Here is a 13,479-nt window from a genome sequence, read left to right as displayed (position 1 = left end):
CCTAGAAAACAAGCTGCGCAGAAGAAGTTGTTCTTTGGGTGGGAGGGTGGGCTAGTGGAAGGAGGGGGCAATCTCTTTTTTTCCCGGGTGGTAGGGGGATGACAGGAGAAGGGAAGCGGGTGGTGAGAAAGGTACAGAGGGCAGGGTTTGGGGGCTGGGAAGGAAAGGGAAAAGATTAGGGTTTGGGGATGATGAAAGGGCTTTCTACGGGTAAGGATGGCAAAGGGTGGCAGTGACGGAAAGTCAGGCAACCTGTCCTGTCCGTCTTTTTGTATCGTGAATTGGAAAGACTGCAAGGGGGAGGGGAGTTGCTTGCGCCCTAAAGGAGGAGTTATTCAGATTCATTGCAGTGGGCGGCGGCTGCAAAAAGCACCATTCTTCTTGTTTTGGCTCTGCAAAGCAGCCTTTTCAAGGGTTGGCTTGGGTGACAAAATGTCTTGTGTAGGCGTGGGTTTGTCTCCCTCTCGCTCTCTCTCCCTAAGATGTGTCCGGCATAGGCCAGGGTGCCACTCGAGGCCCAAACCAATTCTGGTTATCGCTTCTCGGCCTTTTGGCTAAGATCAAGTGTAGTATCTGTTCTTATCAGTTTAATATCTGATACGTCCCCTATCTGGGGACCATATATTAAATGGATTTTTAGAACAGGGAGATGGAAAAAGAGCTTGCTCTGTCCACTCCACGCATTGACCTGGTATTGCAGTACCTCCAGGAACGGTGCACCCCTTCTTAACCCAGTTTCCAAAAGCAGAACTCAATTCACCTGATTCATATTAGCCCGATTTAATGAATTGGAAGAAAGCATACGTCTTCATATGCACCTCAATTTGGCCCATTCACTTTTCACACTTCCTCCTTTTGTTTTTTATCTTTCACACTTTTGACTTTCTTTATTCATCCAAATAGCAAACTCATCACCACTCAACCTGACCAACTCGGCTATGTCCCCGTGCTGCAGTTCTCTGTCTTATCTAGATCATTTGCAATTGAATGGAATAGATCCCTTTTGGACAAAGTGGATTCACCTGCTGCTGCAGTGACCACAGGTGTGATAACATCTAGAATTGGCATCTGGTGCGATCTCTCCGCTTCCACTCCAAAGAAAGTTACCTGTTTATTCCTATCATGCATTGGTTTTTGGGGTTTTCTTTGAGTAATGATGATCTCTTTAGTAGTCTGTTGGCGCCCTCTCCTGGAGGAATAGTTTGCTTGCTCTTGGACATTCTAAAAGAGAGGTCATGATAGACATTGAGCTTCTGAGCTCAATTGGGGACAGTCATGGGTGATGAATGTTTGCAACCTACTGCGAAGCCTCATACCGCAATATAAGGAACGTCAAATACTAAGAAAGGGCGGCCTATGAAAGAATTACTACTTTCAATAAGTACACTTAAACGGCTAATTGGGAATAGAAAAACTGTAAAAAGCCCTCTGAGAAAGCCCCCCTCTAACCTTTGATAGTAAGCTTTTCTGTAGTCTGCCTGTTGATGTATTTTCCGTTTGAACTGTGCACAACATGAAGAGACGGAACACTGGCGGCTTGTCACAATGCCCCCCGATGACATCACAATAGCGCTGCTGCCTAGAAAACAAGCTGCGCAGAAGAAGTTGTTCTTTGGGTGGGAGGGTGGGCTAGTGGAAGGAGGGGGCAATCTCTTTTTTTCCCGGGTGGTAGGGGGATGACAGGAGAAGGGAAGCGGGTGGTGAGAAAGGTACAGAGGGCAGGGTTTGGGGGCTGGGAAGGAAAGGGAAAAGATTAGGGTTTGGGGATGATGAAAGGGCTTTCTACGGGTAAGGATGGCAAAGGGTGGCAGTGACGGAAAGTCAGGCAACCTGTCCTGTCCGTCTTTTTGTATCGTGAATTGGAAAGACTGCAAGGGGGAGGGGAGTTGCTTGCGCCCTAAAGGAGGAGTTATTCAGATTCATTGCAGTGGGCGGCGGCTGCAAAACGCACCATTCTTCTTGTTTTGGCTCTGCAAAGCAGCCTTTTCAAGGGTTGGCTTGGGTGACAAAATGTCTTGTGTAGGCGTGGGTTTGTCTCCCTCTCGCTCTCTCTCCCTAAGATGTGTCCGGCATAGGCCAGGGTGCCACTCGAGGCCCAAACCAATTCTGGTTATCGCTTCTCGGCCTTTTGGCTAAGATCAAGTGTAGTATCTGTTCTTATCAGTTTAATATCTGATACGTCCCCTATCTGGGGACCATATATTAAATGGATTTTTAGAACAGGGAGATGGAAAAAGAGCTTGCTCTGTCCACTCCACGCATTGACCTGGTATTGCAGTACCTCCAGGAACGGTGCACCCCTTCTTAACCCAGTTTCCAAAAGCAGAACTCAATTCACCTGATTCATATTAGCCCGATTTAATGAATTGGAAGAAAGCATACGTCTTCATATGCACCTCAATTTGGCCCATTCACTTTTCACACTTCCTCCTTTTGTTTTTTATCTTTCACACTTTTGACTTTCTTTATTCATCCAAATAGCAAACTCATCACCACTCAACCTGACCAACTCGGCTATGTCCCCGTGCTGCAGTTCTCTGTCTTATCTAGATCATTTGCAATTGAATGGAATAGATCCCTTTTGGACAAAGTGGATTCACCTGCTGCTGCAGTGACCACAGGTGTGATAACATCTAGAATTGGCATCTGGTGCGATCTCTCCGCTTCCACTCCAAAGAAAGTTACCTGTTTATTCCTATCATGCATTGGTTTTTGGGGTTTTCTTTGAGTAATGATGATCTCTTTAGTAGTCTGTTGGCGCCCTCTCCTGGAGGAATAGTTTGCTTGCTCTTGGACATTCTAAAAGAGAGGTCATGATAGACATTGAGCTTCTGAGCTCAATTGGGGACAGTCATGGGTGATGAATGTTTGCAACCTACTGCGAAGCCTCATACCGCAATATAAGGAACGTCAAATACTAAGAAAGGGCGGCCTATGAAAGAATTACTACTTTCAATAAGTACACTTAAACGGCTAATTGGGAATAGAAAAACTGTAAAAAGCCCTCTGAGAAAGCCCCCCTCTAACCTTTGATAGTAAGCTTTTCTGTAGTCTGCCTGTTGATGTATTTTCCGTTTGAACTGTGCACAACATGAAGAGACGGAACACTGGCGGCTTGTCACAATGCCCCCCGATGACATCACAATAGCGCTGCTGCCTAGAAAACAAGCTGCGCAGAAGAAGTTGTTCTTTGGGTGGGAGGGTGGGCTAGTGGAAGGAGGGGGCAATCTCTTTTTTTCCCGGGTGGTAGGGGGATGACAGGAGAAGGGAAGCGGGTGGTGAGAAAGGTACAGAGGGCAGGGTTTGGGGGCTGGGAAGGAAAGGGAAAAGATTAGGGTTTGGGGATGATGAAAGGGCTTTCTACGGGTAAGGATGGCAAAGGGTGGCAGTGACGGAAAGTCAGGCAACCTGTCCTGTCCGTCTTTTTGTATCGTGAATTGGAAAGACTGCAAGGGGGAGGGGAGTTGCTTGCGCCCTAAAGGAGGAGTTATTCAGATTCATTGCAGTGGGCGGCGGCTGCAAAACGCACCATTCTTCTTGTTTTGGCTCTGCAAAGCAGCCTTTTCAAGGGTTGGCTTGGGTGACAAAATGTCTTGTGTAGGCGTGGGTTTGTCTCCCTCTCGCTCTCTCTCCCTAAGATGTGTCCGGCATAGGCCAGGGTGCCACTCGAGGCCCAAACCAATTCTGGTTATCGCTTCTCGGCCTTTTGGCTAAGATCAAGTGTAGTATCTGTTCTTATCAGTTTAATATCTGATACGTCCCCTATCTGGGGACCATATATTAAATGGATTTTTAGAACAGGGAGATGGAAAAAGAGCTTGCTCTGTCCACTCCACGCATTGACCTGGTATTGCAGTACCTCCAGGAACGGTGCACCCCTTCTTAACCCAGTTTCCAAAAGCAGAACTCAATTCACCTGATTCATATTAGCCCGATTTAATGAATTGGAAGAAAGCATACGTCTTCATATGCACCTCAATTTGGCCCATTCACTTTTCACACTTCCTCCTTTTGTTTTTTATCTTTCACACTTTTGACTTTCTTTATTCATCCAAATAGCAAACTCATCACCACTCAACCTGACCAACTCGGCTATGTCCCCGTGCTGCAGTTCTCTGTCTTATCTAGATCATTTGCAATTGAATGGAATAGATCCCTTTTGGACAAAGTGGATTCACCTGCTGCTGCAGTGACCACAGGTGTGATAACATCTAGAATTGGCATCTGGTGCGATCTCTCCGCTTCCACTCCAAAGAAAGTTACCTGTTTATTCCTATCATGCATTGGTTTTTGGGGTTTTCTTTGAGTAATGATGATCTCTTTAGTAGTCTGTTGGCGCCCTCTCCTGGAGGAATAGTTTGCTTGCTCTTGGACATTCTAAAAGAGAGGTCATGATAGACATTGAGCTTCTGAGCTCAATTGGGGACAGTCATGGGTGATGAATGTTTGCAACCTACTGCGAAGCCTCATACCGCAATATAAGGAACGTCAAATACTAAGAAAGGGCGGCCTATGAAAGAATTACTACTTTCAATAAGTACACTTAAACGGCTAATTGGGAATAGAAAAACTGTAAAAAGCCCTCTGAGAAAGCCCCCCTCTAACCTTTGATAGTAAGCTTTTCTGTAGTCTGCCTGTTGATGTATTTTCCGTTTGAACTGTGCACAACATGAAGAGACGGAACACTGGCGGCTTGTCACAATGCCCCCCGATGACATCACAATAGCGCTGCTGCCTAGAAAACAAGCTGCGCAGAAGAAGTTGTTCTTTGGGTGGGAGGGTGGGCTAGTGGAAGGAGGGGGCAATCTCTTTTTTTCCCGGGTGGTAGGGGGATGACAGGAGAAGGGAAGCGGGTGGTGAGAAAGGTACAGAGGGCAGGGTTTGGGGGCTGGGAAGGAAAGGGAAAAGATTAGGGTTTGGGGATGATGAAAGGGCTTTCTACGGGTAAGGATGGCAAAGGGTGGCAGTGACGGAAAGTCAGGCAACCTGTCCTGTCCGTCTTTTTGTATCGTGAATTGGAAAGACTGCAAGGGGGAGGGGAGTTGCTTGCGCCCTAAAGGAGGAGTTATTCAGATTCATTGCAGTGGGCGGCGGCTGCAAAACGCACCATTCTTCTTGTTTTGGCTCTGCAAAGCAGCCTTTTCAAGGGTTGGCTTGGGTGACAAAATGTCTTGTGTAGGCGTGGGTTTGTCTCCCTCTCGCTCTCTCTCCCTAAGATGTGTCCGGCATAGGCCAGGGTGCCACTCGAGGCCCAAACCAATTCTGGTTATCGCTTCTCGGCCTTTTGGCTAAGATCAAGTGTAGTATCTGTTCTTATCAGTTTAATATCTGATACGTCCCCTATCTGGGGACCATATATTAAATGGATTTTTAGAACAGGGAGATGGAAAAAGAGCTTGCTCTGTCCACTCCACGCATTGACCTGGTATTGCAGTACCTCCAGGAACGGTGCACCCCTTCTTAACCCAGTTTCCAAAAGCAGAACTCAATTCACCTGATTCATATTAGCCCGATTTAATGAATTGGAAGAAAGCATACGTCTTCATATGCACCTCAATTTGGCCCATTCACTTTTCACACTTCCTCCTTTTGTTTTTTATCTTTCACACTTTTGACTTTCTTTATTCATCCAAATAGCAAACTCATCACCACTCAACCTGACCAACTCGGCTATGTCCCCGTGCTGCAGTTCTCTGTCTTATCTAGATCATTTGCAATTGAATGGAATAGATCCCTTTTGGACAAAGTGGATTCACCTGCTGCTGCAGTGACCACAGGTGTGATAACATCTAGAATTGGCATCTGGTGCGATCTCTCCGCTTCCACTCCAAAGAAAGTTACCTGTTTATTCCTATCATGCATTGGTTTTTGGGGTTTTCTTTGAGTAATGATGATCTCTTTAGTAGTCTGTTGGCGCCCTCTCCTGGAGGAATAGTTTGCTTGCTCTTGGACATTCTAAAAGAGAGGTCATGATAGACATTGAGCTTCTGAGCTCAATTGGGGACAGTCATGGGTGATGAATGTTTGCAACCTACTGCGAAGCCTCATACCGCAATATAAGGAACGTCAAATACTAAGAAAGGGCGGCCTATGAAAGAATTACTACTTTCAATAAGTACACTTAAACGGCTAATTGGGAATAGAAAAACTGTAAAAAGCCCTCTGAGAAAGCCCCCCTCTAACCTTTGATAGTAAGCTTTTCTGTAGTCTGCCTGTTGATGTATTTTCCGTTTGAACTGTGCACAACATGAAGAGACGGAACACTGGCGGCTTGTCACAATGCCCCCCGATGACATCACAATAGCGCTGCTGCCTAGAAAACAAGCTGCGCAGAAGAAGTTGTTCTTTGGGTGGGAGGGTGGGCTAGTGGAAGGAGGGGGCAATCTCTTTTTTTCCCGGGTGGTAGGGGGATGACAGGAGAAGGGAAGCGGGTGGTGAGAAAGGTACAGAGGGCAGGGTTTGGGGGCTGGGAAGGAAAGGGAAAAGATTAGGGTTTGGGGATGATGAAAGGGCTTTCTACGGGTAAGGATGGCAAAGGGTGGCAGTGACGGAAAGTCAGGCAACCTGTCCTGTCCGTCTTTTTGTATCGTGAATTGGAAAGACTGCAAGGGGGAGGGGAGTTGCTTGCGCCCTAAAGGAGGAGTTATTCAGATTCATTGCAGTGGGCGGCGGCTGCAAAACGCACCATTCTTCTTGTTTTGGCTCTGCAAAGCAGCCTTTTCAAGGGTTGGCTTGGGTGACAAAATGTCTTGTGTAGGCGTGGGTTTGTCTCCCTCTCGCTCTCTCTCCCTAAGATGTGTCCGGCATAGGCCAGGGTGCCACTCGAGGCCCAAACCAATTCTGGTTATCGCTTCTCGGCCTTTTGGCTAAGATCAAGTGTAGTATCTGTTCTTATCAGTTTAATATCTGATACGTCCCCTATCTGGGGACCATATATTAAATGGATTTTTAGAACAGGGAGATGGAAAAAGAGCTTGCTCTGTCCACTCCACGCATTGACCTGGTATTGCAGTACCTCCAGGAACGGTGCACCCCTTCTTAACCCAGTTTCCAAAAGCAGAACTCAATTCACCTGATTCATATTAGCCCGATTTAATGAATTGGAAGAAAGCATACGTCTTCATATGCACCTCAATTTGGCCCATTCACTTTTCACACTTCCTCCTTTTGTTTTTTATCTTTCACACTTTTGACTTTCTTTATTCATCCAAATAGCAAACTCATCACCACTCAACCTGACCAACTCGGCTATGTCCCCGTGCTGCAGTTCTCTGTCTTATCTAGATCATTTGCAATTGAATGGAATAGATCCCTTTTGGACAAAGTGGATTCACCTGCTGCTGCAGTGACCACAGGTGTGATAACATCTAGAATTGGCATCTGGTGCGATCTCTCCGCTTCCACTCCAAAGAAAGTTACCTGTTTATTCCTATCATGCATTGGTTTTTGGGGTTTTCTTTGAGTAATGATGATCTCTTTAGTAGTCTGTTGGCGCCCTCTCCTGGAGGAATAGTTTGCTTGCTCTTGGACATTCTAAAAGAGAGGTCATGATAGACATTGAGCTTCTGAGCTCAATTGGGGACAGTCATGGGTGATGAATGTTTGCAACCTACTGCGAAGCCTCATACCGCAATATAAGGAACGTCAAATACTAAGAAAGGGCGGCCTATGAAAGAATTACTACTTTCAATAAGTACACTTAAACGGCTAATTGGGAATAGAAAAACTGTAAAAAGCCCTCTGAGAAAGCCCCCCTCTAACCTTTGATAGTAAGCTTTTCTGTAGTCTGCCTGTTGATGTATTTTCCGTTTGAACTGTGCACAACATGAAGAGACGGAACACTGGCGGCTTGTCACAATGCCCCCCGATGACATCACAATAGCGCTGCTGCCTAGAAAACAAGCTGCGCAGAAGAAGTTGTTCTTTGGGTGGGAGGGTGGGCTAGTGGAAGGAGGGGGCAATCTCTTTTTTTCCCGGGTGGTAGGGGGATGACAGGAGAAGGGAAGCGGGTGGTGAGAAAGGTACAGAGGGCAGGGTTTGGGGGCTGGGAAGGAAAGGGAAAAGATTAGGGTTTGGGGATGATGAAAGGGCTTTCTACGGGTAAGGATGGCAAAGGGTGGCAGTGACGGAAAGTCAGGCAACCTGTCCTGTCCGTCTTTTTGTATCGTGAATTGGAAAGACTGCAAGGGGGAGGGGAGTTGCTTGCGCCCTAAAGGAGGAGTTATTCAGATTCATTGCAGTGGGCGGCGGCTGCAAAACGCACCATTCTTCTTGTTTTGGCTCTGCAAAGCAGCCTTTTCAAGGGTTGGCTTGGGTGACAAAATGTCTTGTGTAGGCGTGGGTTTGTCTCCCTCTCGCTCTCTCTCCCTAAGATGTGTCCGGCATAGGCCAGGGTGCCACTCGAGGCCCAAACCAATTCTGGTTATCGCTTCTCGGCCTTTTGGGTAAGATCAAGTGTAGTATCTGTTCTTATCAGTTTAATATCTGATACGTCCCCTATCTGGGGACCATATATTAAATGGATTTTTAGAACAGGGAGATGGAAAAAGAGCTTGCTCTGTCCACTCCACGCATTGACCTGGTATTGCAGTACCTCCAGGAACGGTGCACCCCTTCTTAACCCAGTTTCCAAAAGCAGAACTCAATTCACCTGATTCATATTAGCCCGATTTAATGAATTGGAAGAAAGCATACGTCTTCATATGCACCTCAATTTGGCCCATTCACTTTTCACACTTCCTCCTTTTGTTTTTTATCTTTCACACTTTTGACTTTCTTTATTCATCCAAATAGCAAACTCATCACCACTCAACCTGACCAACTCGGCTATGTCCCCGTGCTGCAGTTCTCTGTCTTATCTAGATCATTTGCAATTGAATGGAATAGATCCCTTTTGGACAAAGTGGATTCACCTGCTGCTGCAGTGACCACAGGTGTGATAACATCTAGAATTGGCATCTGGTGCGATCTCTCCGCTTCCACTCCAAAGAAAGTTACCTGTTTATTCCTATCATGCATTGGTTTTTGGGGTTTTCTTTGAGTAATGATGATCTCTTTAGTAGTCTGTTGGCGCCCTCTCCTGGAGGAATAGTTTGCTTGCTCTTGGACATTCTAAAAGAGAGGTCATGATAGACATTGAGCTTCTGAGCTCAATTGGGGACAGTCATGGGTGATGAATGTTTGCAACCTACTGCGAAGCCTCATACCGCAATATAAGGAACGTCAAATACTAAGAAAGGGCGGCCTATGAAAGAATTACTACTTTCAATAAGTACACTTAAACGGCTAATTGGGAATAGAAAAACTGTAAAAAGCCCTCTGAGAAAGCCCCCCTCTAACCTTTGATAGTAAGCTTTTCTGTAGTCTGCCTGTTGATGTATTTTCCGTTTGAACTGTGCACAACATGAAGAGACGGAACACTGGCGGCTTGTCACAATGCCCCCCGATGACATCACAATAGCGCTGCTGCCTAGAAAACAAGCTGCGCAGAAGAAGTTGTTCTTTGGGTGGGAGGGTGGGCTAGTGGAAGGAGGGGGCAATCTCTTTTTTTCCCGGGTGGTAGGGGGATGACAGGAGAAGGGAAGCGGGTGGTGAGAAAGGTACAGAGGGCAGGGTTTGGGGGCTGGGAAGGAAAGGGAAAAGATTAGGGTTTGGGGATGATGAAAGGGCTTTCTACGGGTAAGGATGGCAAAGGGTGGCAGTGACGGAAAGTCAGGCAACCTGTCCTGTCCGTCTTTTTGTATCGTGAATTGGAAAGACTGCAAGGGGGAGGGGAGTTGCTTGCGCCCTAAAGGAGGAGTTATTCAGATTCATTGCAGTGGGCGGCGGCTGCAAAACGCACCATTCTTCTTGTTTTGGCTCTGCAAAGCAGCCTTTTCAAGGGTTGGCTTGGGTGACAAAATGTCTTGTGTAGGCGTGGGTTTGTCTCCCTCTCGCTCTCTCTCCCTAAGATGTGTCCGGCATAGGCCAGGGTGCCACTCGAGGCCCAAACCAATTCTGGTTATCGCTTCTCGGCCTTTTGGCTAAGATCAAGTGTAGTATCTGTTCTTATCAGTTTAATATCTGATACGTCCCCTATCTGGGGACCATATATTAAATGGATTTTTAGAACAGGGAGATGGAAAAAGAGCTTGCTCTGTCCACTCCACGCATTGACCTGGTATTGCAGTACCTCCAGGAACGGTGCACCCCTTCTTAACCCAGTTTCCAAAAGCAGAACTCAATTCACCTGATTCATATTAGCCCGATTTAATGAATTGGAAGAAAGCATACGTCTTCATATGCACCTCAATTTGGCCCATTCACTTTTCACACTTCCTCCTTTTGTTTTTTATCTTTCACACTTTTGACTTTCTTTATTCATCCAAATAGCAAACTCATCACCACTCAACCTGACCAACTCGGCTATGTCCCCGTGCTGCAGTTCTCTGTCTTATCTAGATCATTTGCAATTGAATGGAATAGATCCCTTTTGGACAAAGTGGATTCACCTGCTGCTGCAGTGACCACAGGTGTGATAACATCTAGAATTGGCATCTGGTGCGATCTCTCCGCTTCCACTCCAAAGAAAGTTACCTGTTTATTCCTATCATGCATTGGTTTTTGGGGTTTTCTTTGAGTAATGATGATCTCTTTAGTAGTCTGTTGGCGCCCTCTCCTGGAGGAATAGTTTGCTTGCTCTTGGACATTCTAAAAGAGAGGTCATGATAGACATTGAGCTTCTGAGCTCAATTGGGGACAGTCATGGGTGATGAATGTTTGCAACCTACTGCGAAGCCTCATACCGCAATATAAGGAACGTCAAATACTAAGAAAGGGCGGCCTATGAAAGAATTACTACTTTCAATAAGTACACTTAAACGGCTAATTGGGAATAGAAAAACTGTAAAAAGCCCTCTGAGAAAGCCCCCCTCTAACCTTTGATAGTAAGCTTTTCTGTAGTCTGCCTGTTGATGTATTTTCCGTTTGAACTGTGCACAACATGAAGAGACGGAACACTGGCGGCTTGTCACAATGCCCCCCGATGACATCACAATAGCGCTGCTGCCTAGAAAACAAGCTGCGCAGAAGAAGTTGTTCTTTGGGTGGGAGGGTGGGCTAGTGGAAGGAGGGGGCAATCTCTTTTTTTCCCGGGTGGTAGGGGGATGACAGGAGAAGGGAAGCGGGTGGTGAGAAAGGTACAGAGGGCAGGGTTTGGGGGCTGGGAAGGAAAGGGAAAAGATTAGGGTTTGGGGATGATGAAAGGGCTTTCTACGGGTAAGGATGGCAAAGGGTGGCAGTGACGGAAAGTCAGGCAACCTGTCCTGTCCGTCTTTTTGTATCGTGAATTGGAAAGACTGCAAGGGGGAGGGGAGTTGCTTGCGCCCTAAAGGAGGAGTTATTCAGATTCATTGCAGTGGGCGGCGGCTGCAAAACGCACCATTCTTCTTGTTTTGGCTCTGCAAAGCAGCCTTTTCAAGGGTTGGCTTGGGTGACAAAATGTCTTGTGTAGGCGTGGGTTTGTCTCCCTCTCGCTCTCTCTCCCTAAGATGTGTCCGGCATAGGCCAGGGTGCCACTCGAGGCCCAAACCAATTCTGGTTATCGCTTCTCGGCCTTTTGGCTAAGATCAAGTGTAGTATCTGTTCTTATCAGTTTAATATCTGATACGTCCCCTATCTGGGGACCATATATTAAATGGATTTTTAGAACAGGGAGATGGAAAAAGAGCTTGCTCTGTCCACTCCACGCATTGACCTGGTATTGCAGTACCTCCAGGAACGGTGCACCCCTTCTTAACCCAGTTTCCAAAAGCAGAACTCAATTCACCTGATTCATATTAGCCCGATTTAATGAATTGGAAGAAAGCATACGTCTTCATATGCACCTCAATTTGGCCCATTCACTTTTCACACTTCCTCCTTTTGTTTTTTATCTTTCACACTTTTGACTTTCTTTATTCATCCAAATAGCAAACTCATCACCACTCAACCTGACCAACTCGGCTATGTCCCCGTGCTGCAGTTCTCTGTCTTATCTAGATCATTTGCAATTGAATGGAATAGATCCCTTTTGGACAAAGTGGATTCACCTGCTGCTGCAGTGACCACAGGTGTGATAACATCTAGAATTGGCATCTGGTGCGATCTCTCCGCTTCCACTCCAAAGAAAGTTACCTGTTTATTCCTATCATGCATTGGTTTTTGGGGTTTTCTTTGAGTAATGATGATCTCTTTAGTAGTCTGTTGGCGCCCTCTCCTGGAGGAATAGTTTGCTTGCTCTTGGACATTCTAAAAGAGAGGTCATGATAGACATTGAGCTTCTGAGCTCAATTGGGGACAGTCATGGGTGATGAATGTTTGCAACCTACTGCGAAGCCTCATACCGCAATATAAGGAACGTCAAATACTAAGAAAGGGCGGCCTATGAAAGAATTACTACTTTCAATAAGTACACTTAAACGGCTAATTGGGAATAGAAAAACTGTAAAAAGCCCTCTGAGAAAGCCCCCCTCTAACCTTTGATAGTAAGCTTTTCTGTAGTCTGCCTGTTGATGTATTTTCCGTTTGAACTGTGCACAACATGAAGAGACGGAACACTGGCGGCTTGTCACAATGCCCCCCGATGACATCACAATAGCGCTGCTGCCTAGAAAACAAGCTGCGCAGAAGAAGTTGTTCTTTGGGTGGGAGGGTGGGCTAGTGGAAGGAGGGGGCAATCTCTTTTTTTCCCGGGTGGTAGGGGGATGACAGGAGAAGGGAAGCGGGTGGTGAGAAAGGTACAGAGGGCAGGGTTTGGGGGCTGGGAAGGAAAGGGAAAAGATTAGGGTTTGGGGATGATGAAAGGGCTTTCTACGGGTAAGGATGGCAAAGGGTGGCAGTGACGGAAAGTCAGGCAACCTGTCCTGTCCGTCTTTTTGTATCGTGAATTGGAAAGACTGCAAGGGGGAGGGGAGTTGCTTGCGCCCTAAAGGAGGAGTTATTCAGATTCATTGCAGTGGGCGGCGGCTGCAAAACGCACCATTCTTCTTGTTTTGGCTCTGCAAAGCAGCCTTTTCAAGGGTTGGCTTGGGTGACAAAATGTCTTGTGTAGGCGTGGGTTTGTCTCCCTCTCGCTCTCTCTCCCTAAGATGTGTCCGGCATAGGCCAGGGTGCCACTCGAGGCCCAAACCAATTCTGGTTATCGCTTCTCGGCCTTTTGGCTAAGATCAAGTGTAGTATCTGTTCTTATCAGTTTAATATCTGATACGTCCCCTATCTGGGGACCATATATTAAATGGATTTTTAGAACAGGGAGATGGAAAAAGAGCTTGCTCTGTCCACTCCACGCATTGACCTGGTATTGCAGTACCTCCAGGAACGGTGCACCCCTTCTTAACCCAGTTTCCAAAAGCAGAACTCAATTCACCTGATTCATATTAGCCCGATTTAATGAATTGGAAGAAAGCATACGTCTTCATATGCACCTCAATTTGGCCCATTCACTTTTCACACTTCCTCCTT

The 13,479-nt window shown here is 46.5% G+C and overlaps 9 non-coding genes across 9 annotated transcripts; all 9 read left to right on the top strand.

Moving 5' to 3' along the window:
- Positions 1–534: 534 nt before the first annotated feature.
- On the top strand, positions 535–725 carry LOC142270342 (U2 spliceosomal RNA). Its single transcript, XR_012735653.1, has one exon. It is a non-coding gene; the product is annotated as a U2 spliceosomal RNA (small nuclear RNA).
- Positions 726–2,112: 1,387 nt separating this feature from the next.
- Positions 2,113–2,303, top strand: LOC142270341 (U2 spliceosomal RNA). Its single transcript, XR_012735652.1, has one exon. It is a non-coding gene; the product is annotated as a U2 spliceosomal RNA (small nuclear RNA).
- Positions 2,304–3,690: 1,387 nt separating this feature from the next.
- On the top strand, positions 3,691–3,881 carry LOC142270336 (U2 spliceosomal RNA). Its single transcript, XR_012735648.1, has one exon. It is a non-coding gene; the product is annotated as a U2 spliceosomal RNA (small nuclear RNA).
- Positions 3,882–5,268: 1,387 nt separating this feature from the next.
- On the top strand, positions 5,269–5,459 carry LOC142270387 (U2 spliceosomal RNA). The gene has a single exon (XR_012735694.1). It is a non-coding gene; the product is annotated as a U2 spliceosomal RNA (small nuclear RNA).
- Positions 5,460–6,846: 1,387 nt separating this feature from the next.
- On the top strand, positions 6,847–7,037 carry LOC142270375 (U2 spliceosomal RNA). Its single transcript, XR_012735683.1, has one exon. It is a non-coding gene; the product is annotated as a U2 spliceosomal RNA (small nuclear RNA).
- A 1,387-nt stretch (positions 7,038–8,424) lies between these two features.
- LOC142270339 (U2 spliceosomal RNA) lies at positions 8,425–8,615 on the top strand. Its single transcript, XR_012735650.1, has one exon. It is a non-coding gene; the product is annotated as a U2 spliceosomal RNA (small nuclear RNA).
- Positions 8,616–10,002: 1,387 nt separating this feature from the next.
- Positions 10,003–10,193, top strand: LOC142270363 (U2 spliceosomal RNA). Its single transcript, XR_012735672.1, has one exon. It is a non-coding gene; the product is annotated as a U2 spliceosomal RNA (small nuclear RNA).
- Positions 10,194–11,580: 1,387 nt separating this feature from the next.
- Positions 11,581–11,771, top strand: LOC142270351 (U2 spliceosomal RNA). Its single transcript, XR_012735661.1, has one exon. It is a non-coding gene; the product is annotated as a U2 spliceosomal RNA (small nuclear RNA).
- Positions 11,772–13,158: 1,387 nt separating this feature from the next.
- On the top strand, positions 13,159–13,349 carry LOC142270330 (U2 spliceosomal RNA). Its single transcript, XR_012735642.1, has one exon. It is a non-coding gene; the product is annotated as a U2 spliceosomal RNA (small nuclear RNA).
- The last annotated feature ends 130 nt before the right edge of the window (positions 13,350–13,479 follow it).

Source organism: Anomaloglossus baeobatrachus, unplaced genomic scaffold (assembly GCF_048569485.1).
Source record: "Anomaloglossus baeobatrachus isolate aAnoBae1 unplaced genomic scaffold, aAnoBae1.hap1 Scaffold_3267, whole genome shotgun sequence".
Taxonomy (NCBI): domain Eukaryota; kingdom Metazoa; phylum Chordata; class Amphibia; order Anura; family Aromobatidae; genus Anomaloglossus; species Anomaloglossus baeobatrachus.
Note: the sequence above shows the minus strand (reverse complement) of the source record. Positions and strands in the feature narration are given on the sequence as shown.